A 27,888-nucleotide genomic window follows, 5' to 3' on the forward strand; every position below is an offset into this window, starting at 1 on the left:
ATCTCATGTTGTGGATTTGCTTTTAAAAAACAGAAATAATAGTATCTTTAGACAGCATTCCATCTTTTGCTTTAGTAGGTTTCAAAGCTGTAATTATTGCTTCTTAGACAGAAGTCAGTATTAGAATGCTTTCTAAAACCTCTTCTCTGCACAGTATATCTACAACCCATATGCTAGAGTCATTTTCCTATTTCTACCAACACAGATGAAAGATGTGAGCACGGCAAACAAGCCTTCTTCAGTATTGGAGCATATCTCTAGATTCCTTGTTAAAACAACACCCAGGACACCTAACAGATGTGAAAGGTTACAGATAATTGAAAGAAATCCACTTATTTAACAGTTTTTGTTAGTTTTCCTCCCTCCTCAAAAAAGGTATTTCCATCTCTTCTGAATGGTTGCAAACATTGACCCACCTGTAAACATAAACAGTGCAAACACTACACACACATTAGGGCGGGTAGGGAAAGATGCCACAATCATTAGGCTGAAGCCTAGCAGCATCATAAAATATAGTGGAATAAAGAACTTGCCATGGCAGTGAGAGCAATCTGTCATCAGTATCTTCTCCAGATTGTGAGTGCAAGCAGTAAGCAACTGCAGCCCCTTGAATCAAACTTTATTTTATATTGCACCATGTAAGCCCTCACCTCAGAGGGACTAGAGGCTTTTAGATCCTAGTTTTAACTACAGCTGAGCAACTATCCTTCTGTTCCCTTATTAGAGGCATATGAGGCTCAGAAGCCTCTTAAAATGCACTCTTCAGCCACCACTGGGGTGATCTACTGTCCAAATAATCACTTTCAAAAGATTTGTGGTTTTGACCCTTGAAGTGAAAATGCAGCTTTCTCTGTGAAATCCTCATGAGTTGCCCTCGATACATAAGCTCTTGCAGCAAAGGAAACGTTCTGAAGGAGTGTCAAAACACAGCGTTTCCAAAGCCTTGGTTTTCCTGCGTACCACCATTCATACGATGGCAGGAGCGTTGGCAACAGGAGTGGCTTGTGGCCCTGCGCCAGCCTGGGAGCCGTTTCAAAGTGGATCACTTATACCAGGATTTGGGGATCTTGGGCTAGAGCAGTGCATGACCGAGGTCAACAAAGTGAAGCAGAGCACTTTGGTCCTGCACTAAGGCTGCCATCCCCTCCTACACGGGTGCATGAGCAACAGCTAGATCATTGGAAGCATTTCACGTAGGCAGTCTGGCAAGTCACAGATGTCACTTTTAAGTAACACAGACATTATTCATAGCCAGTCACTGCTTGCTATCTACAGATAACTGATTGCATTGAGACCAGATTGGAAACAAGGTTGGCTAAAAAAAAAAGAAAAAAGAGCCAGACAATCTGTTCTCTCAGAGCTCCAGTTATTCCTGCATGCAGAAAGTGGGAAAGACTTCAACAGCCGGGACCCACACTTTAGCACAATAGCTGCTCAAAGTCAAGAATACAGCAAGATAATGCATTACTAGCCAAGTGCTGTACAAACCTCAGCAACTAGAGTTTGAGTCTGCTTTTTACTGCAGCTGGAGAATCTGACAACTTGGTTTTCCAGTCCTTGCCTGCTCTTTGTGTAATTTTTTTTTTTTTTAAACATTCAGACTTTCTGCACACAGTATAACACTAGAAGAGATCACATAACAGTTCAACTGGCCATGTGAAGATGCAGGGCCTGTTTTGCATTTTTTAATTGCATGAATAAATCTGGTGCTTTTTTTTTTTTCATTCTTAAGATTTATATTTACAAGAGGACACAGGAAAATTTAAACACCGTAAGAACAGCACAGAATATCTACATCAGCTCATCATCACTTAACTATAGGTATCACCTGAAATGAACCGAACCGATTTCTACACCTATTATATTCTTGGCTTCTTCGCTAAAGCATGGTGTGGTGTACTTATTATACAGCTGCAATCAGGATCTCCCTTCCCTAGGAGCAGAATATAATGAAGTTACAATTTTTGGCAAGTACTTCATACCCACAACTTGCCTAGATCAAGTTTGATCTCTGTTTAGTTCAAAAATTTATGAAGTTTGTTATCACAAGTTTTTGGGACTCACAATAACGTACTGCAATCAAGAAGTTTGCTCTCTGAAAGAATATACTAATATTTAAAAAATGTAGTTATGTTCACAGTATTTAAAAACACATTGAACTTACCCTATGATTTTTTTTTTGGTAACTTAACCATTAGATCACAAAGCTGAACTACTAACAAAATGTTTTATGCAGGTATCTATAAAAACAGAAATTCATGTCAGAGCACCATCCTTTAAATAAGTCAGTTAACTTTAATACTCTGTAACACTTCTCTGTTCATTGAAGAACTCATCTCTGCCAATACCAAACCCCAGTACTTAGTAAAGCTGAATGAGGAAGCAACACAGTTCGGCACTGCACTTCTCTACAAGCCCTCAGATGTGAGACCTCCGAAATCCTCATTAAAAGCATAATAGTGGACACACAGTATGAATGCATTGAACTTTTTTTTTTTTAAGCCTTCTTGTTTTTCTACTTTTGTACACCCAATGTATACAAGAAGCTGTTTATAAACACCAGACCTGAGTTTGCATTTGTGGGTACAACACAGATCAAGTGATCAAACTATAGATAGAACACACAGGAGATGTTTACAAAAGCATACGGCACAATCACACTGAAGAGAGACTAATTTTAGCATTCAAGATCTAGCAAGTTCCAGCAATTTTTAGAGGTTGATGATTATTGTAAAGCATTCCTAAATCTCTTGCCGCTATCCTTATGTGTATCAAGATCAATATGACACAAATGAGACACACAAAGCCGAACTCTCTTCCTTCGGAAAACGTAAACTCAAGCACTGGAGTCTTTTCCCAGCACTTTCAACAAAACAAAACAAAAAACCCAACCAAAACCCCACAAACCAAAGTAAGTTACAGTACCCTAGAAAAAGACTCAGAAGATTGGATGGCAAACTAAGAACCCAACATGCCATTGACTACATACAAAGTATTTTGTTGATTTTTTTTTTTTTTTAATTTGAATTAATTCCATCTCACTGCCTAACACACATTAAAGAAAGGCACTAGGGAAAAAAGTTGTCAGATTTTATCTACAGGAAAAACATTTTAAAAAGTCTGTCATGTAGGAGACTTCAGCTTTACTAATTACTTCCCTCATCCTAGACCTAGAAGATCTGAGGATATGCTTTTTTTCCCAGGGCATGTACTCTTTACTTATCATTTGGGTTTAGACCCATTTTTATCCACGGTTTAGACTGAAACCTCCCTGAAGTGGCTGAGATCTACCCAACCCACCCTATACTCCACCCCCTCCACTGGGGAGGGGCAGTAAATTTTGGCAAAGAGGCCAGGGGTGACAGCCATGCTGATGCAGACAAGGCAGGCAAAGGGTTCCAATCCGTAATAACCTTTGCACCACCAAGAGCAGTAACCACCCGTAATAGTGTCCCCAACTATTTTAGGGCATGCCATCATCTCTGGGGACCATCTCACTATTAGGAAAGTTGTAAAAGTGAGCCAATAAGAAGAGCAGAGAGAAGTAGTGTGCCTGCAGAACAAGACAAAGCAAGACACATGAGAACTGGATAACTGGGGACTTTCAAGGCACAACTTAAACACATTTATGTTTGGGATGCTGCAGGGACTCTGCCTTCTTCCTCTGTGCTGACCACACGCATTCTCCTTGTGCCAACACTGGCACTCAGCTGACCACATGGTAGAACTGTGCAGGAATTTAAACAAGCAGAAAGCTAACTCTACCAAAAGAAAAAGAGGAAAAAGTGAAATTTCCTGTTGATTTGATTCTTTAAACCAATTCACCATGAGGTCAGACAAGCAGTAATGCCACTGCAAGGGGAAAGACAGACCACAGCAGCACACTTATCTAAATAGTGCTCTAAGCCAGTGGAACTGTGCGTACTTTTCTGTTCTCAAGCTATCGTCGTTGCATCTGTATGTGTGAATCCACTTTCACATTCAGAGTGACACCCCAAATCTTTCTCTTCTTTTGCATTTGCATCTTGGGGTAGGGGAGGAGGAAGACAAAGATAAATTTACTGTAGGTAGGAATTAACTGTTTGTATTAGTTAAGAGTACTGGAGTTTTAAAGCATAATATAAGACCTTCTAAAGCCAAAATATCTGAACACTCACTCTATACAAACAAAATTAAACAGGGATTAACAACTTACAGAACAAATCAAAAAGTTTTACTTACTTATCTGGAACAATGTAAACCCACTGAACGGTAATGACTCACATGCTAGACAGTAACACAAAAAAAAGTGCGGTTCCTTTGGAGCTTGGATTTGAGCACCAGTGCAGAACAGCGGAATTCCTCGAAAGGACATGTTTTCTCTGCATGGCCAACTTACATACCAGCACTCCCTGGCAATAGGCCTGTTTTGCTCAGATACCTTGAACAGTTCTCTAACCATCCTCAGACACCCAGAAGAGCCATAGCAATCAAAGGACAGCCTCCGTGATAATCCCTACCCAAATGCAATTTCCACTAAATTGCTGTAGATATCTTTGGGCATCTGAAATTTCAGAGCTGTTCGTTAAAGCATAGCTATGACTTATCAAACTTCCCCTTTACTGCCAAAATACCTGGAAGGAATGCACACTCATAAAAATTTTGTCTGAAAGGGTACAAACATGCAACTTCAGCTTCTTGCAAGTGAGCATGATGCAGGTGTGCCAAATATAAAACCAAAACAAACTCAGAGGTTCAAGGTGAGCTGCAAGATTTCTACTCATCCAGAATGAGCAGCTTCTCAACCTTATTTCATACCATGCAGGTTTAGGAGATTACAATCTTTGCCTTTTATTTATATTTTCCTCTGGAAGTACTCTAGACTGGCACTCATAAGCAGTTGCTTCTGAAGACTTTCCTGATCTTGTAACATTTTGAGAACAAATCCCTGACCATTCATGGGCCATGAATATGAGTAGTCTGCTGTTCCACATAATCCACCAATAGAATGGTTTGGGTTGGAATGTACCTTGAAGATCATCTAGTTCCAACCCCCCTGCCATGGGCAGGGACACCTTCCACTAGACCAGGTTGCTCAAAGCCCCATCCAACCTGGCCTCAAACACTTCCAGGGATGGGGCATCCACAACCTCTCTGGGCAACCTCTTCCAGTGCCTCACCACCCTCACAGTAAAGAACTTCTTCCTAATACCTAATCTAAATCTACCCTCTTTCTGTTTAAAACCATTACCCCTCGTCCTATCACTACACTCCCTGTTCAAGAGTCCCTCCCCATCTTTCCTGCAGGCCCCCTTTAAGTACTGCAAGGCTGCTAATAAGGTGTCCCTGGAACCTTCTCTTCTCTAGGCTGAACAACCTCAATTCTCTCAACCTATCCTCATAGGAGAGGTGCTCCAGCCCCAGATCATCTTCGTGGCCCTCCTCTGGACCCCCTCAAGCAGGTCCATGTCTTTCTTACGTTGGGGACCCCAGAACTGAACACAGTACTCCAGGTGGGACCTCACAAGAGCAGAGTAGAGGGGCAGAATCATCTCTCTTGACCTGCTGGCCACACTTCTTTTGATGCAGCCCAGAATGCTATTAGCTTTCTGGCCTGTGAGCACACATTGCTGTCTCATATTCAGTTTTTCATCTGCTGTTACTCCCAAGTCCTTCTCTGCACAGGTGCTCTCAATCCACTCATCGCCCAGCCTGCATACGTGCTTGGGATTGCCCCAGCCCATGCGCAGGACCTTGCACTTGGCCTTGCTGAACTTCACGAGGTTTGCACAGGCCCACCTCTCAAGCCTGTCAAGGTCCCTCTGGATGGCATCCCTTCCCTCCAGTATGTCAACCGCACCACACAGCTTGGTGTCATGGGCAAACTGGCCAAGTTGCCTTAGCATGACAGAGCTCAATTGTCGATCACTTATGGCACACCTCTAAACAGCAACATGAAGCCTGTAGTTCATTAATACAGCTTCTAAATTAATATTTTAGGAGGTATTTTCAAAAGAAAACCAACTTAGAGCCTAGTTGAATCTTAATCACCTTCTAACAGCGCTGCAAGATATTGTTACTCAAGTGCCACTTCAACAACCATGCAGCCATCTACTTCAGCAACCTGGCAGCCATGAATGAAGCCAGCCGTACAAACAGGTCAACATATGCTTTGCAACCGATCATGATGCAGTACAGCATCCTCGATGAATAACTGTAAACACAAGGGAAGGAAAATTGGGTTTTTCTATTATCCCCATTCTTCTAGTGGGAACACATGATTTACTAAAGACATTCTAATTTATGAAGATACAATTTGTAGAAACACTGCTTTATTTACTAAGAGACCTGCTGCATGCTGCAGATATCCAAATGCTGCACTGACACAGGGTGGTCCAAATTCAGTTGACCCTGCTTTGAGAAGGCTAGATCAAATGACCTCCTGAGGTTGTTTCCAACCAGAACGATTCAACAAAAGCACCTGTACTTTCTCCTGTGGGGAACACAGTGAATAACTGTGCCAGCTCTCACACAGGATTTGTATCAGGGTTGACCTGACACAAGTAAGCGTGAACGATAAAATAAGTCTTAAGGGTCCAAAACTCAGTTTTCCAATGATCCGTGGGTGCAAAGACTGATGTTTTACAATTGTGATCAAACTCCCCCATCCAGCATGGTGGCTGCTTCAGTTTGGTGAGAACAGGCTTGAAGTGCTACAGAACTTGTCCTCCATTAAAATGAATTTGTAACATTTCGAGCATGATGTCCATTGTATTTGCTTTTTAAAGCAAACTATAGGTGGTGCAGATGTACAAGCACTGCTCATACAGTAACTTTGTTTCCTGATCAGTACAACACCCTGGTTAAGTTACCCTTTGAAGCGTACAACTCCCACTCAGGTCAGAGCCATACTGCCGTTTCATTACCAGCTGTATCAGGTCACTATAATCTTGTTTCTATTCAAATGAAAGGAGGAGCTGCTCAAAAAGTAGGTAAGGTAATTACTTTCTCTTCTCCGTCTCTCCAGATTCTCAGTTAGCTGATCTTTACCTCTTGCATCTTTACTGTGTTCCCATGAGTACCATTCTCTTGTAATCACCACTGTAATCATCAAGAACTCAAGTCCTTCAGTGGGAGAAGAGTAGACCCAAGTCTGGACCAAGTTAAACAGTAGCAGGAAAGAACATATGCAATACTTTAGATGGAAATGAGTCTTGTTATTGAATAAGTTTAATTTTCAAGATGTCCTCCTGACAGACCCTACTGATAAGAAAAAAAGGACTGGGGAAAAAAAAGAAAAGCACACTCGTGCTTGAAATTCTTCATTTCTTGAATGGATGCTTTAAGTACAGATGGAAAAAAATGTACTTTTGGTGGAATAAACACAATCTTGTATAAGTCTGCCAAAGTAATCAATACTTGCCAGATGTCACTATCCCAATAATTTAAGACATTCCTTAGCAATAGTGCAGTAACATTTTATGGGACAAGCCAAAAGCAAGTCAGATGAACAGATGCAGCTTAAGCATAACCTATAAATTGAGTACGAACAATTGAAGAAAAACAATGGATTTTTTTAAGTGACATTTTTTGCCTTCGTTAGGGTACAGATGTTTGATTAAAGATGTATTTGGTCTTAAGGGAGAAGCTTCCAAAGACGTTGCCAGTAGTAGTCCAAAGTTGTTAAGTTCAGTTATTTTTACATAAGGTAAATTTGCCCAAGAGTTGCCTTCATGAAACATCAGCTTAGAAGAATTAAGAACTCCAGAGCTGGAAATGTTACAGAAAATGGCCTTTTTCATTGGTTTAGATCTTCATTTTGTCTTATGAGCTAGGTTCCCCAGCGGTACTACATACTTCTGTGAAGCATTTTGTCCAGATGCTGCCCTGATGCACCATATGGTGGCTTTACAGAAGCAGCTCACAAACTAGGTCCATCAAATGAACTCAGTCCTACGGGGGGGGGAGGGCGCGTGGGGAAGACAGCCAGTGGCACCAGAGCTATACATTCTACGGAAAGGGACAGGGAATATCTTAGGTTTTCATTAAAAAAAGGCTTTATGAAACAAAGAGGTGCTGTGTGGAGACAGCAGTCTGCAGTAGTCATTCATGTAATGTCAGCCCTCCAGTGAACTTACTTGAGCTTCCAGAAGAAAAAAAAAAAAAAAAAAAAAACCAAAACACAAAACACAACCCTGTCCTTGCTTTTCAGTGCATTTTGTCTTATTTCAAGAAACATTTCTGACATGTGGTAGAAGCTTCAGTGAAGGGGATAGAGCTGTCTACTTTTTAAAGAGACTTTTTAAGATTGAAGCAACACTGAGATGAGAATAATTTTATTTACATCACTAGGCTTTCCTAGAGCTAACAATCCTGCCAAATCTTAGCTTGCTTTCATCACAACACAAACATTGAACTTTGGAATATCAACTGCAAACTGTTGCCTGTATTGTCATTTTTTTGTATTCCTGTACTACTCTTTACATATTGGGGTACAGACAGCACATTATCTACTTGGAGGTGAAAGGAGTGTTACCCAATCAATATTAGCTTCCAAAATTTACGCTAGGAGACTTAAAAACAAAAATCCCACATGACCACAGCCTGTCATCCCCTGAAGGCATGTGTCATGCTGCCAGACATGATTAGAATGTGATAAGAAAAGAATTTTAAAAACACTAAAGATCATGTACAGGAAGCAGCTTCAGGGTTATGACTTATCAATCCAATCTATTTCTAGCTTTGTAATTAATAAGAAGCGGTCAGTCAGACAAAACATTCCGTTAGTACTTGCAGTAAGACTTATGTATATTCTAAGTTCCAAATAGAAGTATTTGTATTTTTAAACGCAAAGCGTATTTGTTAAGAAACCTTAGTCATTATAAGAAAAAAACTGTTCAAAAAGTAAGAGCCAGTTCCATTCCTCTCTTGTTCTGAAGGTCTCTCTGTCTATTTGTCAATCATACCCATTACTGGGCAAAATTTTTTCTAGCTATTTGTTATTCACACTCTTTTGGTGTAAAATATGGGCAACTTTGACGCTTGAAGGCAGTTTCTTGAGCAGGTTGCTCAAGACCAAGAGGATCACAGGCATTACACACTTTATGATTACATACTGAATCCTGAAGTGCTCCAACTGCTGCTGATGTTCAAAGGACTGGCATCTCAGATGCAACTACGTTGTTTTTAAAAGTTCTTTTTTTTAAACTTATCTTTCAAGCATATTTGAAGCTGTGCATCATCTGATGAAAACTGAATGCTAATGCAATAATATTCAAAAATTTGGGGCTTGGTTTCCTTTTTAAAAGCAGTACTGCATCACTGAGCACTCCTCTATGGCAATTTTGATGCCTCGTGATCGCACAATAAAACTAGCATCAGGGCTGAGCAATGCTTCACTCAAAGCAAGGTGTCACTTAAGAGACATCCCATTTTCTAGAAGCGCATAGGAGTTGACCATTTTTACTTTTCAGTTGGGGGTGGTGGTGGTTTGTTCTTATTTACTTGCCCTTTGCCACTGGCTAATGAGTACTTCCCAGACTGCACTTATCTGTACATATTCTGCACCAGTAAGTCCTGCGATTCGGAAACATATTTTTGGGAGTCTCTCATTACACATTGAGTTTCAATCCATTTTAACACCTTATAAGATGCTCAGCACCACAGACCTAACTCCCTGTCACCTAATGGCCAAGTTACATACTAGCTAAAGTATACTTCATAGCAGCTCTTACTTCTACGTCCCTATATTGCGCTTTTGCCCAGTCAAGAGGCAATTGGCAATGTTCTCTGTTCAAACGCAGAACAGGATGACAACAGCAATAAAAGAAAACTTACAGGAGGCCCAGGAATCGCTTCATTTTTTCCAATATGAGAGAGTGGAACAGCATGTTCCCATCAGCAGCTTAATCCTCTAACAAACCGAAAAGCACGTGTGAATGACATTAAATAGGGACTGCTAGAGACATACAATTAAAACCTGACATTCTTCTGCAATTATAGCTTCTTAGGACAGAGGAGACAGTAGCATCACATAGAAATAGCTGTATTTAGAGTCCGCGTATAAATTCATCAGCAACAAACAACTGGGACGAAAGGATGTGGAAGAGAAAGGCAGAAGGAAGACAGAAGGATTCCTCGAGGAGGTTAAACTGCTACCACACACAAATACCCCATTAAACACTGACCAAGGATTTGTGTGCCATGTGGGAGAATGTTAATTGTTTACAGGTACTCAGGGCTGGACGACTTGGATGAATACCAGGAAGCAGCGTTGAGAAAGTCCATTGTACAATTAAGAAGGGAGAGGAATTGCTGAAGGAGGCACTTTCATTTAAGCCCATCCTGCTAGTTCCTAACCTAATTATTTACCACTGAGGGTTTCCTTTCCCAAGATTGAATTCAAGGAACAAAAAAACACCCCTGAAAGAATGTTTTCTTTCTCTTGTGGGAAGAAGGGTACAACAGGAGACACGTCTTGTTTGGTGTAGCACTAGCCAGTATTTGTAGAAGATAAAAAAAAAAAAAGCAGCCCTGGTCCATTTGAGAATGGCTTCAACACCTGCCACTCAGGTGATTCATTATTAGCACCTATGTCTCACAGCCCCATCAGAAGTCTACAAAAGCTAGCAACACTTTTCATGTTAACAGGATAATGCTTACAAGAACTTAGCTAAAAACTCTCAAATATGCCTGCAATTCTGAGAAATGACCATTCCCTTTTTAAACAATATTTTGGTCAAGTTGGCCAGATGCTTGAGTTCTGCACTGCCAGCAATTCCTCCCCATTTCTTTTCTGCAGAAGATGTTCTGAATGCTTATTTATTTCACCCGAGTGTAACAACCCACCTGAAGTCTCAGCAGCCTCCTGAGGTGCCCCTTCTCCTTCCAACGCCTTTAAAGGGAACCTGTGGCAGCCACAGCCTGCATCCCAAGCGGGATTAATCCGCAGGCCTGAATTTAGCACCTGCCCCTCCTTCCTTCAAAAGGAGGACCAACAGTTACTGACCCCAAACGGCCTCTTCATGATTATCGACAAAACGCATTTCTCCGGCAGTCTGGGGCAGGCCTATCTCGCTCCCATACCTTCAGGACAGGCTCACTTCAGCGCAAAAGCTCCCCAGGAATGAGGGCGATAAGGAAGCGCTCCTTCGGCTATTCAGCAGAGCCCATTTCTTCCTCCCTCCGCTGTCTCCAGGCCTGGTTAAACTAGTTTGGGCAGCTTACCAGGGGGGGCCTAGAGGAAAAACATCAAAGTGCTTGCTTTCCTTCTGTCGTCTCCTGTGCTTGTGGAGGGGCTGTTCTTAGGCTCCTGCCTCCGTCTACGCACTCGGACCACTGACACCCTCACGGAGCTGCCACCGCAACAACAGGCGACACACGTCCTCGTCCCGCCAGAGGGTCTTCTGGGGAGCGAAAGCCTGCTGAGGAAAAGCTCGCTCTCCAGGCGCGGAGTGCCACAGCCTGCCGGGCTCCCGCCGTACCCCTCCGCTCAGCTGGGGCAAGCCGAGGCCGAAGGCTTCGTTTCACTTCACGTTCTCCTGCTCTACCTGCAAAGTCACATCCACCTTCTCCCGACAGAAAAAAAAAAAAAAAAAAAAAAATGAAGTGAGATGTCGCCCCAAAAGATGTACGTCTAAACGTATCTTTGAGTATATGGGCTGGGACCTGCAAGCTTGTTCCCTTTTCCTTTGGGTTTCAGTACAGTTTTGGACAGTGGCAAATTAACACAGAGGCACGGCAAGCAGAGGAATGGGGGGAAAAAAAAAATTCCTCCATTTTTTGCAGTGGCAGGTTGCCGTCTGTCCTTCAAATCCATTTATTTCACTCATTTCAAGCAGGATTCTAATAATTTGAGGGAAATGAAAAAGCACGCTCTTTATTTTGCTTTCGGCGTCACAGCGAACAGGTCTTTTAGAGGAATCCGAAACTTCACTCTTGAAATACAGTCAGGCAGAAGCGCTTCGAGTGCCACAAAAGCACACCGAAAAAAAAAAAAAAAAAAACCAACCCAACAAAAAAACCCGCGGTGTCGCTTCCAACTCCTTCTCCCGTAGGACCGGCTTCCCACAGCGCCCGGCGGGAAGAAGCGGGCTCACCGCCAGCCTACGGGCGCCATCTAGCGCCGCTCCCGCCCTTTTCTGCCCCCGCTGCCCCGAGCCGCCCCTCCCGCCCTCGTTTCCTCTCAGGCTGAGGCGAACGGCGGAACGAGCTCTCGTTGTCGTTCTGCCCGGCTAGAAATGAAGCCGCCATCACAAGCCACACCAACTCCGTGCGGCTGCAATGCCACCGCACCTCTCCCGGGTGAGGCGGGGAGAGCCCACGGCCGTTTTCCACCAGGCCCCCACGGGAAATTAAGAGCAGCCAGAGCCCTAACCCCACAGGCCCTGAGCTTTCCTTACCCCACCAGTCAACCAGGACACCTGCCGCCATCTTGGGTGTCTGGACGCAGCGTTTGCCCGACCAGACGCGGCTGCTACCCTCCTCATCGCAACGGCCTGCCTCTCAGCCCTTCCCTGGGGTCACCAGCTGCAGGAGAGCCCAGGCAGGCACCATCACGCTAGTCTGGTTTTCTTTGCAAAACCAGAAAGGTAGTTGGAGCTCAAGCCCCGTATTTCAGTATTTAAGTGAAAACATCCAGGACTGTCACTAACTCTGCATATTTTTCATCTATGCAGTTTCAAGGTGACTATCCTCAAGCATCTCTCCTGCAGGCAGCCAGCACAGCACTGACTTGAGATCCACCTGCACCTTCTCAGGCAGGTACGCTCTGCCCTCCATGTTGTTAACGCACCTTCCCGTGCTGGCCCAACAGCTACAGAAACGCTTCAGTTTTGGAGATGGGGATCTCGGGCTTTCTTATAGAAGTGTGCTTGGTGCTCATCTATTGCGTTACAGGTGCAGCGTGTGCAGACAGGCTCACGTGTCTTCCAAGATGTTTTTCTTAGGGGCCAAATTCATAGCTGTACCAAGCTGTGTGCATACTTTGGTCAGAAATTTAGAGATAGTTGTTTTGCAGTGTGTCCTCCTGGTACTTATTTTATTCCGCAAAGCGTCACAGAACAAACTAACTTGCAGGTGAGGGCTGGAACTGTTCCACAGGAAAGAAAAAATTGAGGCTACCAGAATGCTGTTAGACATCAATGTTACAAAATTGTCTTTAGCTAGTAATTTTGGAACGCTGTCAAGAAATAATCTTTTCTACATACCCTTCCACAGTGTACCAATTTTTAATCATTTTTACCTTCCTTAAACAGGACACAGTTGGATAAAAACTGAGAGGCTGCTGGCATTATTTAAAACATTGCTTTACTTCACCCCCCCCACCACCACTTTTGTCCTTAACACATGCATATTCTTAAAGAGTTTTAAACACTTTCTTACAGTGTACACTATGACATGTACCTGTAACTGAACAGAAGGATTACTCGAGTAATCTATTCACACTCCTGACCCCATACGTTTTTGCTTACTGCCACAGAAGACACAGGTGCCAAGCATCTATCAGAGGCCTCTTGTCAGAAAGCATTTGTGTGAGAAAAAGCTAGCTTTTAAAGATGCCTGGAAGAGCTACACAGTGACCTATTCAGTAGTCATAGTTTTTAGGATACCTACATAGAAATCAAGACTGCAAGCAAATGGCTCTGGAATTATTTACTAGAAGTACTGCTTCCTAAATTTTACCTTGGGTTTATTGCTACTTCCAAAACAGATTTATGTCTTGCAGAAGTGTTGCACCATCAGGTCTGTATTTTGTGGTGACAACTCCTCAAAACTATCTCTAAACAAGTTCAAGCTCTGATCTCCAAATGCATCTCCATTTCCTGAGGTCAAGTCTTATGCCACCAGTTTCACAACAGGCAAAAAGTTACTTAAGTCTCCTCAGAGACTTTAGTCACCAACCTTATTACATGATACTGTCTTTGACTAGTTGTCAACCACAGCTAATAAACAGCCAGAAGCATGCTCTTCTATTCCCTTATATTTTTCAATGGAAGCTGCTTCATCCATGAAACCGATAAGGTGCTTCATGTTGCTTGGCAAAGCTTTCAGTCTTTCGTCAAGCTTGCTGTATATACCAATTTGCATTAGAGACTAATTTTTCCAGATATTCTCATACTCCAGCCACAGCACCCTTTTGTTTCTCTTGTACCCGAAGATGACTTCGCACACCAGACCTTATGCTTTGAAAGTACAACCAAAAGTAGTTTCTCTTCCAGACATGCATTGCAGCCTCCACAGTAATAACTCTCAGAAGAGCTTAAAAATGCTCCAGGAGTGGTATTGCAGAATGAGTCCCAAAGCTATCAGATTAAAAACAAGTAAAACCTGCTACCCCCTGCACATCTCTGCATTCAGAAGGCTGTCAGTTCCCTAGTCCACAACAAGGACTGCTCCACCAGAACAAAGCTGAGAAGCTTCCAGCTGAGAAAAGTTTATTTGATCAACAAGCATATGTATCCCTATCATACACACTTCTCTGCCCCCCTCCCATTCAGCTATAGGCAAGCACTACTGCACACGATCACAGCAGTTCACAGCAGCAGTGGTTTAGTCTCCATCATCATGCTACCTCACTGCTGGACAGCTATACTTCAAAAAAAGCCACAGTTAAAGCAACAATCAATTCACTATGATAAATGCTTGATTTTTCCCATAGTAAGTAATGCAAAACCTAGCAAGGACATGGGAGAACTTGCTATTGGAATCAATAGCTGTAGTCAAGAGGTCGGAAGCTGGTTGCCCATCACCTCTGTGACTGGGAAGCCACATTGAAGATGGAGGTCTGCAACACGACAACCTTGTGCAGCACAGCAAGCTTCTGTGGAATCTTCTGTCCCTGATACTTCCCTGATACATAAGGCCACCACATACTAGCTAAGCAACCTTGTGACTTTTTTGGGGGGAGTGGTGGATTAAAGTTGAAGGGAAAAGCTCAAGGACTGAACAGCACAAGAGGCTAAACACCACAGGGTTTTCACTCTCATCATAACCAAGTTAGAGATAAAATTTAAGTGATAGACTAAGCCTACCACATTCTTCAAGTTTAAAGAGACTCCCTTGCGGACACCTGCGATTTGCTACTCAAGCAGGAAACAAAAATTCAAATAAACCAATAGATCTACTCCAAGTTAGAATACATTAAAAAAATAACATGAAATAGTTGACTCTTGTAAACTATAAAAAGAGGCAGTCAAAGCAACGTTTCAGTTAGGTAGAGAATGCTGCATTAATTTGAAAAACTAAATAGCGGTAAAGTTGGAGTCTGTTGCAGTGGTTAATGAATGAGGTGACTGTTTTCAAAGATATCCACACATGTACAGATCATAGCTAGCATGAACAGTTTTTACAGCACTGCTGTATAATCTCATTCAGTTATTTGACTACTGATGGTAATTAAGGACCAGAATCCATTGCCAAAAAATAAACAAATGGGAGCAACCACCAAAACTTAGGCAATGGCAGAAATTGTGTGTGGCTATTCCAGGTTTATTGCCAAGTACTTAGCTGTTCAGAGAAAATCTGAAGTTAAAATAAGTTCTTGAGTAAGTACAAAATCTAAGATTGGAGCCAAACACTTTACAAGCACAGGAGAAACAACAATAACCGAGAAAGTTTGTTTATGTAGAATTAGTATCTTGAACCTGGATAATGAGGAATAAGATTCACAGATCAGAACCACAACAAGATTCACAGATCGGAACTACTACAGCAATAGAAAACCACAAAGAAAGTTTAAGTTGTATGGATAGAGCCAATCCAGCCTTCTTTCCTTCAAGACTTGCACTGGAATACAGCTACGCCCCAGACTTTTTGTAGGATCTGACCCTAGTAAGGTAAGTACTTTACCATGCATATTGCTTGTTAACTACCAAAACTGATGTAGTAGTACTGAGGTATTAAATCAAAGAAATGTGCATCATGATTAGGGGTGCTAGCTGTAATGTATTATATATGAAAATGAAACATTATGTACGAAGAGAAACAAGCATAGCAACTGATATCTACAAACTAAAGTCACAGTGGCACATTGAACAATTTTAGGTTAACCAGACTCACTTAAAAATAGAAACCAGAGGCTGGGCTCTTCTCTCACCCCATTTTACATGTCTTTACTTCCATTGATTTCAAGTGGAGTTCTTCACAATTTATGCCATTGTGAGAGGAGAATCAAGCCTTGTGTGTTTGAAAGGAAACAGCAGACATGTTTCCCACCAGAGTGCAGGGGGAGATTTTTTAAAAAAACACAAGTATATGAACTGTGAAACCGATAGAGTACACAAGCGAAGGCAGGCAAAGAGGCTCTAGCTGGGGGTGGTGGTGGGGAACTTGCAGCTTATCCAGGGTTTTTTGAAGACTTGGGATTGGTATTAAGAAGTCAGAAGCCCAGTCATGAAACCGGCTTTAAAATAAGATTTTAGAAATAAGTATTTTCTTTCCACAGACACCATTGATTTATATTTTCCTACAGTTATTCCATAAAATGAGGAGTAGGTCATTTTCTTTGCTAAGGACAGAGACTTTCCATTCCCAGAAACTGGGAGGCTGGGGAGACGCCTGAACTATTTACATCACTAGAAATGGTGCCTAACCATCACTCACACCCAAGCTCAAACTGATGATCTTCCAAAACCCTTCAGGATCATCCAGACAACTAATATTACAGTAGGTAGAAAGAGCAACACTCGTGACTGGAACTCAATTCAGACAAAGGACTAGATGATTTACAGGTGACAAAACCACTTCATGGTTTGGACCCACGGCACAACAGTAGCTGCAGCTTTATGGTCTATTTTTTTGGGTAGCAGCACATGGTTAGGAAGCTCCTCCTTCACCACCCTGGTGAGCAACTCTCTGTACTAACACAATCCTTGTACCAGTCTGTGCTGATTTGGGAAGCTCACTTAAAAAGCAAGAAAACTCCCAAACCCACAAACATTTGCAAACCGTCTCCATGTCCCTGCTCAAGCTGCGCCAGCACAACTAAGTGACAGTGCAAGGGAAATAACTTGAGTATACAGAGGGAATACAGACTTACTATATTGTTTTATCAGGTTTATATACCATAGAAATGCAAGATTGAAGTAATTCATACTCATTCAGCATCCAACACTGACAGAACATTACTGTAACTGCCTGTTTGGAAATGCTTTCCCCCCCACTCATGTGCACAACTGGTGCCACAGCTCACGTACTAGTTTGTAAGTCTCCCCCTGCACTCCAGTAGGAAGACATGCCAGCAGTTTCCTTTTAAAAACAAGTCTAGATTCCCTTCTCACAGTTGCATTAAATATTGGCTGATTTAATACATGACAAAGCAGGAAGAAGGTAAATGCACAGAATTGCATGAAGAAGGATGACTGCTACCTGCAGAAAAAACGTTGCATAATTCAAGATATACCTGCTGATTTTCATGAGACCTGTTCTTTCAAAGCATTAGTCTCCTTCCAGAGGCCATGGGAAGGTGGAAAGAGACCCAACAACAAACACATCTGCCCTTGAATATCCAACTTTGAGTGTTTCAGAGTTAGTTTAGATGCTGAACACTGACTTACACATCAAAGTAAGGAAAAAAAAAAAAAAGCCTTACATGAACAGAAGCCTGGTATCACCTCAATTCCTAAAATAAGGCCACCAAGTATACCTTTCTACTATACCACAGTCAAAGCATCCTCGTCACAGCAGTACCTCTTTACAGCATCAGCTCCAGGCTAATAAGACATCAACTAATAGGTCAAAAAGGTTTATAAACAGCTACAGTACAAGACAGACAGGGAGACATTAAAAACTAACCTACCAAAATTACAGCCTAAAAGATGGCAGATTCAGAACTAGGCATAGAGCTCTGAGTGTCAGGGGAGACTTTGCAAAGGAATCTGAAAAGCAATAAATCTGCAGCAATGAAACAGATGCCTGCTTGTCACTGTGGTCACTTCAGTTCAATCAAATACCTGCATTGCTCAAGTTCAATATATTAACAGCTACCCTGAAACCGTAAGAGCTGTTCTTGCATGAAATCAAGAGTTTTATATAACTGGAAAATCATATATTGAGAAAGAAATGGCCTATTAGTCTGGACCACTGAACTACAGTTTCACACCACCTGAAATCCCCTGGAAAGATTGTCTAAGCAGATTGTCTGTATAAAAGGTCAGGAGGTAAAGCTTGACGTTTACTAGATTCACAAACAGCTAAATCAACCATTCAGCTCACTAACCTACTCGGCAGCACCGCGAGCACTTCCACAGCTTTTTGGCTGCTCGTGCTTGAACACAACAGTGGTGCGTAGGGCTCCCTCTTACCACGCGGATGCTCTCTCCAGCCTCACCCTAGTACAAGGCTCACTTCCCCAGAGCCTCCCGCAAAAGGGGACTTACGCTCTCTGGGATCCAGCTGCAGAGAAGAGCTGCCGTAACACAACTGCTTGCTTTCGTAGGCAGTTCACATTTCTCCTGACTAGTAGTGGTGCCTCCTAGTAGATACCATCTGAAGTCCAAACCTGCACTGAGCTGCTAAGAGGACAGAACAAAGCTGCATCCTGGGTAACAACATTCTTACCAGGCTGGAAGTTATGTACTTTTCTGGTAGATGAGAGCCTGGTCTGCTTCCTACGTGTTTGGCAGTACTCTAAGACGTTTGTTGGCTATTGGCCTGCCAAGCTGTTTAGGCTTATAAGTTCCTTTGCACTCTCTTTATACTATTAATTTTGTTAAATGTAAACATATCCTCTCTGTATCTTATTCCCATATTCCATATGCACAGGACGAACTCATTTCAGTCCTAGGATGAATGGGAACTCAGTATTTATCACACAGATCCACCATGCTTTGCAAACAAGACTGAAAAAAACCCTCTCGCAATGAAGTTATCCATATGATCTTTCTGATGAGCAAAGCATGAGGAAACAGTTCAAAGCTCTGAGAAAGCCATATGTATACTTTTACAAAAGACATCTGCAATTCACCAGCAAGATTCTAGACCTAGCATGATTCATTTAGCAGTCTGTATATAGAGATGCAAATACACTAGGTTCAGACATTTCTTCAATACCTTCAGAAAATTCATTTTAAAGTATATAAATATTCACACTTTGAATAGTCCTCTCAGCATGCAAAGCTTTTATTTTTCCTACAAAAATACCGATTCCTGCAAGGAGGCTGAAATAAAGTAAAAATACATTAGTCCTAAAGTATGTACACAAACACATGCAATTTCTTTACATAAACACTTTTGAACTTCTGGGTGATTAACTGTAACACTTGATTACAAAAAGAGATCTTTAAAAAACATCTTCACTAATCACGCACTAATTTTTAACATACTTGAAAACAAGTCAGCTTTTACTGTGGTTAGACAAGTCAATCCACACTTGAAAGTGCAAGGCGGCTTTCAATTTGTGCCACGGTTATTGTGCATTCGTGTTGCTACAGAAATGGGCCATGGGTGAGGGCAGTGTCCGACTAGCCCATGCGCTCGACAGGTTGAGCAAGAGTGCCTGGGTGCCTCCGTGGAGCCTCTTGCTGAGCTAGCACCACCTCTGTCACAGGAGTACTTTGTTCATGAAGAGATTAGGGGAGGATAAAATGGGTAAAGCTGAACAATTACGGCGCTTATGTCAAAGGTGGTTTACGTTGCTCCAATGAGGAGCATGGGAATACAGAAGAGATGTGAGCTTTGAGGAGTGGTGCACCAGTATCTGTCTAGATATGTTTAAAGATTCAACTGCACAATTCTTAACATGCAAGTTTTTCATTTCAGTCTTTTTAAGACTGGTGAGAGAAGATGCAGCTTTCCTACAGAACAAGAGGATGGGAGAGTCCTACCACGCAGTGTGATCTGAAGTCTACCTTGCTACATTCATAGCTGCATCTATGTTCTTATTTTCTTTTTAAAACACTCAAACACCTTCAGAAATGAAGATGTTTGGACAATGAAGACTCCCTTTAAGAAAACTTAAGGGACTAACATCACCCTGCTTAAAAAAAAAAAAAAATCTCTAAGTTTATTATAAGCATCGTGATATTGACATGCAGATTTTTAATCATGCTGGTTGCAATTATACAAATCAGTGATCAAATCCACCGAGAAGTCAGTTTTCATATACACCACATTAACACAAACATTAGACATGGATTTGGCACGTTGCCGTCAGAAAAGCCTAGTTCTGGAATCATGTAATGCTAAGATTGGGGCTACTTGATGCAAGATTAGAAGGCAACAAGCTCAAAAAGGTGGTTATAAAAACATCACAGGAAACAAAATTTATTTTAAATAAAAGCAAAGCAATCATATTTCAATATTTGGATGGCAGTTGGAAATGCTTTTTTGGCATGCAGCTACTCCACGAAGCCAATATTGTGTGTAACTGGAAACATTTCAAAAAAACAGAATTGTTACTAAAGTCAAAGACTGTAATTGCAAGCTGTGGGATCTGTGCTTAGATAAAAGAGGGGCAACTGAATAAAACTGTTACAGATATAAACCTACAAGCACACTCCATAATACTCTTATCACTTTATTGCCAACTCAGTGGAACTAGAGAGCAAGGCGGGGGCGGGGGGGAGAAGAGAAGGAAAATGAAGGAGAGAAGCACACACGGCAGAACAGCAAGAGCTATCAGGTGCTATAAATCAATGTTTCAAACACAAACCTTAGACAGGAGTACATGACTTTGGTACAGAACAACTGAAATAACACAGCTCCAGCTTTTGTTGATGTGTAATCCACTGGAAATTAAAGGCCTGCCTGAGAGACTGTCTACCCCAGGTTTACTAGCTAGCAAAACAGTCTGAGCTTGATAGATTCAAAATTATCTTGAAAAGCAACTCACCAATCTTACGGTTATATTTAAGAACTTTTAAGGAGTTAGCTTTCCAGGCAGAGTTCCAAGAAAAGGTAAACTAGCAAAAAGCTGTCATTTACAGATATTTTAAAAATACTAAAAATGTTTGTATTGGCTCATACCTCTTGTATCTGAGCACTTCACTCATTTTGTACATTTAAAAAAGCCTCCTTGCACAAGAACGTGCTTGAAGTATTGTCGGTTTGTGCTGAGAAGTCATTTGCTCATTTAGTTTTGCCAAAAAATGTATAATGTATTTAGCGCACAATACAAACAAGCAAAATACAAAGAGGAAGAGTTATAGCAGATCACTGGTGAGATTTTCTTCAGTAACCAGAAATATCCTTTGACAATGAACCAGCAGCCAAAGAGCTGTTTCTGTAAAAAACCACGTAATTTTGGCAAATTGTGATCTGATAGTCCATCTGGGAATTTCTGCCAGAAGTGCCACGACTTCAGTGTGCTATCACTTGCAAAACATGTTTCTTCCCATCATTCTTCAGCCACAAGGTGGGAGGGGGAAAGATGAGCGATAGCTGAGCTGTATCCTTCCAAGCTGGTTCTTCCCACTATACAACTCCTAATCCAAACAATTTAAGCACACAAGTAAAAGCTACTCATTTCTGTAAACATTTCCAGGACCAGGACCTAAGCATGCACGGCTTACACCAAGCATTTACTAATGACTAGAGCTAACCTCAAGTTTACCTCCGTTCAAAGAGCATAAGCAGAAAACAGTGCTGGCCAAACTGAAGCTTAAGGCTTAATACAAGGGGGTAAACTGATACCGATATAAGTCACTTGGTCATTATGCACCCATCTCGATCAAGTATTATTAATGCAACATTGTATTATACAACAATTTTCCCAGAAACACAAATGATGCGTTGTAATTATTAAAAAAAATAAGTAATGTTTCAGAGCATGTTTTTATACCCCAACAGCAGGGATCTCTTTACTTTAGGATAAGGTAGTGGTAGAAAACAGAAACAAAACCCAGCTTGTCTGTTTGTTTGTTTTAAATGGACTTCACCACGGCACATACAATTAACTCCAGAATGCACAGGACAGCATCCAAGCAAAGAGAGGCTTTAAATTTAAGCGTAACTCTCAGCCTGCTCGGTTAGAAGCCGCATATAGCAGCCGTTGACAATGTATTACACAAGATCCATATTACAAAGCGAAGGACTTTCAGGCTAGGATACAAAGGCTGCAGCATTAGAAATGGTCAAAGCAATCTGCAAAGACATAATATGAACCAAAGCCATTTAAATTACTCTGTAAAATGGAGACGTTCATTAGCATAGAAAAGTTTCACAGGAAAACAATGACAAAGTAAAAGCCATCTGATTTTCATATGCTAATTAATTAAATATGCCAAATGCATTTAATCTCTTATTATAACCATAGGGGGAGACAGACCAAACTCTTGAAGTTCTGAAAAGCCAGGTCATTAGCGTGCCAAGTCGTTCTTCAGATCTCCTCTTATATACAAATTTACATTCCCAACTTATTATATATGTAAGTAAAACCTGGCTCCCCCCCCTCCCACCCCCTCCATTTCTCCTTCTTTGGAAGACACTTGCTACCTCCTACTCCTGTATTCTAAATGGCTTATTAAATGTTAGAAAGAACTTGTTTGCTAGGAAAAAAAAACAACAAAAAAAACCACAGAAGCCGTTTTGCCAAAAAGCCTGAGTTAAACGCCCCAGTCCCCCTAAGATGTAGCATAAGCTAGTTGAAAATGAGATTAATAACATTCTTGCACATATGCATAAAAATCCACACATAGTTTGTCATCTTTCACTTTTAAGTTCAGATGACATTTCTAGCCATTTCTTGCCTTTCCAAACAAGAAAAGGATTCTGATGTTTACGTAAGGTTCTTCTTGCTTAATAAATCTTAAATTGAAACAGATTTTTTTTTTTAAACAATTACCTTCTTCAGAGTTATCATACTACAGGATATTAGGAAAAACCAGACTCTCCTGTTGCTTTTACCCACATCTGACTCCAATCTTAATAGTTTAGCTATTAACCCTGTAAGGTCCCCACACACGCACACCTTGCCCAGTTGATGTTAAAATTTTTATGTGACTGATCTGAGCTTACTCATTACAAAAACCTTTTGTTATACAGAAAGAGAGCAGCTCCGTGGACCTTGATTTACAGGACACAATTAACCGTGTTGTTGGCAGAACCGCACCAGCCCTGCTCATCCGGGGCTCTGCAGTGAGAAATGAAAGAATCTGTCACTGCAGGCAGAGTAAACTGCTCTCCTTCTCTCCTCTCCCCTTCCTTCCCTTTCCAAGCCCACCCTGACCTGCTGACATTTGGGGATGAAAACCCGGCCGCTGTCATACACCCGTGCTGTAGAGCAGCAATACAAGTCACGATAATTCCTCCTCGAAATAATAATAACTAGAGCTAAAGGGGAAAAAACCCCCCACATCCTGCTAGAAAATCTCAGTAGTCACTCCGAGTTTGCCATGCAAAACATGCAGTTTAAAGACCTCGGTTACCAGCTAAAGAGCGAAACCGGGGAACTTTGCCAGCAGCAACGCTAGCCATTTATTTTTGCCACCTTTTACGTTTTAGCACGTAGGGAATATGCATTGTTAACCTCTAAATCCTCTGTACAAACATTTCGCAGAGAGCTTGTAAAATATCCCCCCTCCCCGCTGCGTTTCCTGGCTCTCCGGCTGATGGCATTTAGAAACACTGGTACCGGCGGGGGCTTTATTTTGCTTTCCTCGGCCCCCCCGCCGGGGTCCAATGACAGATTCCTCTCCAAGGCCAGACCCGGCCCCCCCAGAGCTCAGACCCCAAAGAAGGCGAGCTGGATCCGGCCCAGCCCGGCCGGACGATAGATAAATGGTGGCTGAATACATATGCCGGGGGAAGGGGGCTCCGGGAGTGTCCGCCGCCCTTCCAGAGCTCTCTTTTCCTTGAGGAAAGCTCCCGCATCCTTCACCCTCCTCTTCGGACCGGCGGCCCCGGTCCGCCGCGCTTCCCGCTGCCACCCCCCCCGCACCAGCCCCGCTCTCCCCAGCCCCCGTCCAACAACTCCGGGCAGGACGGCGCTGCCGAGTGCCGGCTCCGGGCTCGGGGGGCTCCTCACGGGCACGTCCCGGCGATGTAAAGCCCGGGCGGGGCGCAGGACCCCCGCCGCAGGGCGGGATGCCGCGGGAAGGGGCTCTGCCGACAGCAGCGGCACGGTCCCGGCGGCGGACGGGCGCCCCGCCGAACCCCACCGGGCGTCCCGCCGCAGAGCTGCTCATCCAACCCTTCTCCCTTCCCCGGCGAGCCGCCGGCTTACCGAACCACGGCGACGTATCCCCCGGTCGGCGAGGGGCGGCGGGGTCCCGTCACATCGACAAGCGGGGGAAGGCGGAGAACGCGGCTCTGCCCCGCGGAGTCAGCGCCGGCGGGACACCCGCATCGCCGGGGCAGCGTCGCGGAGGGGACCGACCGCTCGGAACCTCCTCGTTCTCCTCCTCCGCCGGCAGCCGCCGCCGCCGCGAGTGGCCGAGCCCCGCGCCCGCTCCCCGCCCTAATGGGGCTCCACCGCCCCGCGCCCGGGACGGCGACATGCGCGTTCCGCCGCGCCCATTGGCTACCTCCCGCAGCACCCGCCAATCGCCGTCGGGCCGGGGCGGGCGGGCGGGTCGGGAAACCCGGCGGGGCGGGGCGGGGCGGGGCGGGGCGGGGCGGGGCGGGGCGGGGCGGGGCGGGGCGGGGCGGGGCGGGGCGGGAGGGAGGAGGCGCGCTGCCGTTTGAAGCTCCCGGTTTTCACAAGAAGTTGTGAAAACCCCTTTTCTCCCCCCAATTTGGGAAGGACGGGGACGGGCGGGCCGCCCCGTCCGTCCGTTTCCCGCGGTCAGACGGAGCTCTGAGGCCGATCGCCGGCTCTCGCCGAGGGAAAGTGAATTAAAAACTTGCCCCGCTGATCCCTGCAGGGGTAGGCGATGGAGCCCGCTCCGGCTGTCTTTGCGGCCCACGGGATGGTCGGTGGGTTGCGCATCCCCACCGATTGCCCCCGGGGCCCTCGCCATGCCCTCGCCCTCCCCGAGAGATTTGGCAAGGGAGGGCACTGCCCAAAGCAAAGCAACCCTGGTGTGAAGGTAAATAAGACGGCAGAACGAATGGGGTAGGCGTTAAAGGGACACGGAAGGAGCCAGGTAGATATTTAAATCCCGTCCCTTCTATTCTTAGCGGCACTTTTGGTATCAGCGTAAGCCATTGGAGTTTGCAGCCCCTGTTTCAGTCGCTCGCACCTCACGCCCTTCAGGCAACGTGAATTGGGCTCCTGGTTCTCTAGTGGTCTCGCAGGGTTTAAATCCTCTATGAAAAAAAATCAAGCAGAAGGATGAGTAACAATGAAGACGCTTAACTTTGTGCTCTATTTTTTTCTATAGATGCAAATTGCAAGGTGAGGTAATTTTACCAGAGTGACTTCTAAGCGATCACAAACTCCCCCTACTTGGTGAAACAAATGTGTTTGGAGCCGTGAAAGCTTAATAGAAAGCTGAAATTTGGTCTGTTGTCTGGCAGTGTCTCTCTCGATTCCCTAAACAAGGAATTATTTGAGGTTAGGAAATGGCAATTTGCCCTTCATATTTTGAAGCACATTGGGTTTTCCTGTGTTAGCAGAGTAAGTTTCTTATCTGGAATCCAATCTGGTCAAAATCATCTTTCTGCATCTGAAAAAATAAAAATGTATCTCACGGGAGACAACTTCAGACTACAACCCTAGGCTACATCTTTATTACCAGCAAGAGTGTTAAAACTACTTATCACCTTAAAAGTTTCTGCTGCAATCCTAACCCTGGGTGCTCTGCTCTGCTCTTTCCTTGCAGCCTGGATGTAGTATCGCCATCGCATTGCTGAACGCTTCCTTTTAAATCTTAACCAAATCTGAAAATAAACACTTCCAGATTGCATCTGCGTGGAATTTTTTGGAGAGAAAGCAAAAAGATGCTGGTACAGGCAGGTGAAACTTCAGAAGAGGCAGCCTCCGCCACTTTTGCCATCAAAATGAATTTGTATTTCTCCTGTAATTTAAGAAAAAACACGAAGGATGACGTAGAAGTGTGAAAAAATGAACACATTCTAAAGGGAACATGAAGAAAAGGATGGCAAAGGTGGCAAAAGGGCTGGTTGTAGCTAACTGCTGCTATGGAGCTGTTTGTCCCTTGTCCTGTATTCTTCCCTGCCACCTCCCCAAGCATTTCTGTAGCACTTATCTCTAAGATCTAAATACGTTTAGACTGTGCTGGCAGCATTGCATGATTTCCGTCATTTACTTCTTCCCACTTCAGGTTCCAAAGGCATAGGAAATAAGATTGCTTGGCTTTTAAATAACCTTGTCAAAGGTGTTTACAGTCGTATATTAGCAGATCTGAATCTGGAATGAAAGAATTTATGGCCAATGCACTCTTTCAAGTTGTATATCTGTTTATCTGATCCTCACTTACAAATGCCTCTAATTAAGCTATAAACTCTTAGTTTCTACTTAACCATATGGGTAGCAGGGGAAGTTTGCTGCAGTAATGTAATTTACTCGTTCTACAGCCATGTCTGCAATGCAAATCCAGCATAACTGCTTTAATAGTGTTACAACTTGCTCTCTTTTTCACAACATGGACAGAATTAAAGCATGTCCCCGTTATCAAGTGTAGTCCTGATGAAACAGCACAGTCAATTTTCTCTTTGGACCTACAGGACTTTGTCTGTGTCAGGGAGAAAATACTCCCATAACCCTGCAAACAGTAGGAAATAAGATAAAAAAAATAAAATCTGCAAATGCAAGTCCTGGGGAAGGGGCTATAATAGTCTCCGTCAATTTTTTTGCACTTTCCGTGGGAGCTCCTTGGCTCTCCTGTGACTTTGTTGCATTCTACCCTCACGTACCATTTGCAGTTTTTAGTTGCATGCACTTTTCATTCAACCTGAAGTCTGGATAATTTGAGGATGGGGTCCACTCTGCCACTGGAGTGGGTTGAGAGATGGTACATGGAAAACTGGCACGTAAAAAGGGCCCAGAGTTACAATATCTATTTGTATATCTTAAACTTTTATTAAATATTTCAAAAATACTTATGCAAGAAAAACAACATAAACTATGGATAAGCAAGTTTAAAAGGAGCTTGAGTCCCAGCTTTGCTACCTTAACATAGTAAAAACCACAGCTTCCTTGGGACTGTTACCTATTGTATGAAAAATGTATTCTAAAGTATATTCTATATTTAGGATTTTTCTCTAGAAAGTAGTGCTGACAGTTACCATGAATTTCCTGTAAGAAATGCAATTTTTGGCCTGTGTTGCAGGAGCTTAAAATTTAAAAATGTGAACTATGAAAAGTTTTTGTGTGATTTTGAAGTAAGGGGAAAAGCATCCATATAGATTCACACAGGTGCCCTGGAAGGAAATGCCTAGAGCATTCCACCAGACCTTCTTTTCCAATCCTACCTCTTCCAGTGAACACTTTAAACATTTCTTATCATCTTGAAAGAATCCTGTGTTTTCATATTGAAACCTTACATACGGAGTTGCGACCACAGCTGCAGGTAGGTGAACAAAACCAGCTCCTTAGCTAGGTAGCAAAAATATAATCTAGCGCTGATGTAGCTTTGAGGCTGGCCCGATTTGGAAGAGCTGGCTGGAGCAGATGGTCCCTGGAGGTCCCATCCAACCCTGATCCTATGATCTAGAGCTGTTGGATTCAGCCAATACAGAAGATACAGGTCAGACTGTGCTGTCGAATTACTAAAGCAGTTTAAGTCTTGGGGAATAGAAAAAGGCCATGCCTGGAGATGGAGAGCTTGAGTGAAGCATAACGGTCTTTATACTGACATTAGGCCACCCCACAGGTGCCTACCTGGTGGTTTTACCGTGTATTTAAAACAAAAATTTGTGTTAGATTAGGGGCAAGGTTTTGATTATTTGCAAGGTCAGATTGTACTGTTTTGTTTTGGTTTAGCTTTCCTCTGTGGTGTGAAGCATAGGCCAGCTTTATTGGGGGATTTTGGAGGAGAAGCAATGCTTTGATTTCTGCTGCTCACTTTC

At 43.2% G+C, this 27,888-nt stretch overlaps 1 protein-coding gene across 1 annotated transcript in view; it reads right to left on the bottom strand.

Annotated features, from left to right (window-relative positions):
• Positions 1 to 24,361, bottom strand: part of PRICKLE1 (prickle planar cell polarity protein 1) — a 66,162-nt gene extending 41,801 nt beyond the window's left edge. Inside the window, exon 1 of the mRNA XM_030015782.1 lies at positions 24,140 to 24,361. The gene's annotated coding sequence lies outside the window, so the exon portion shown is untranslated. The remainder of the gene's footprint in view (positions 1 to 24,139) is intronic.
• Between the last annotated feature and the right edge of the window lie 3,527 nt (positions 24,362 to 27,888).

Source organism: Aquila chrysaetos, chromosome 5 (genome assembly GCF_900496995.4).
Source record: "Aquila chrysaetos chrysaetos chromosome 5, bAquChr1.4, whole genome shotgun sequence".
NCBI lineage: Eukaryota > Metazoa > Chordata > Aves > Accipitriformes > Accipitridae > Aquila > Aquila chrysaetos.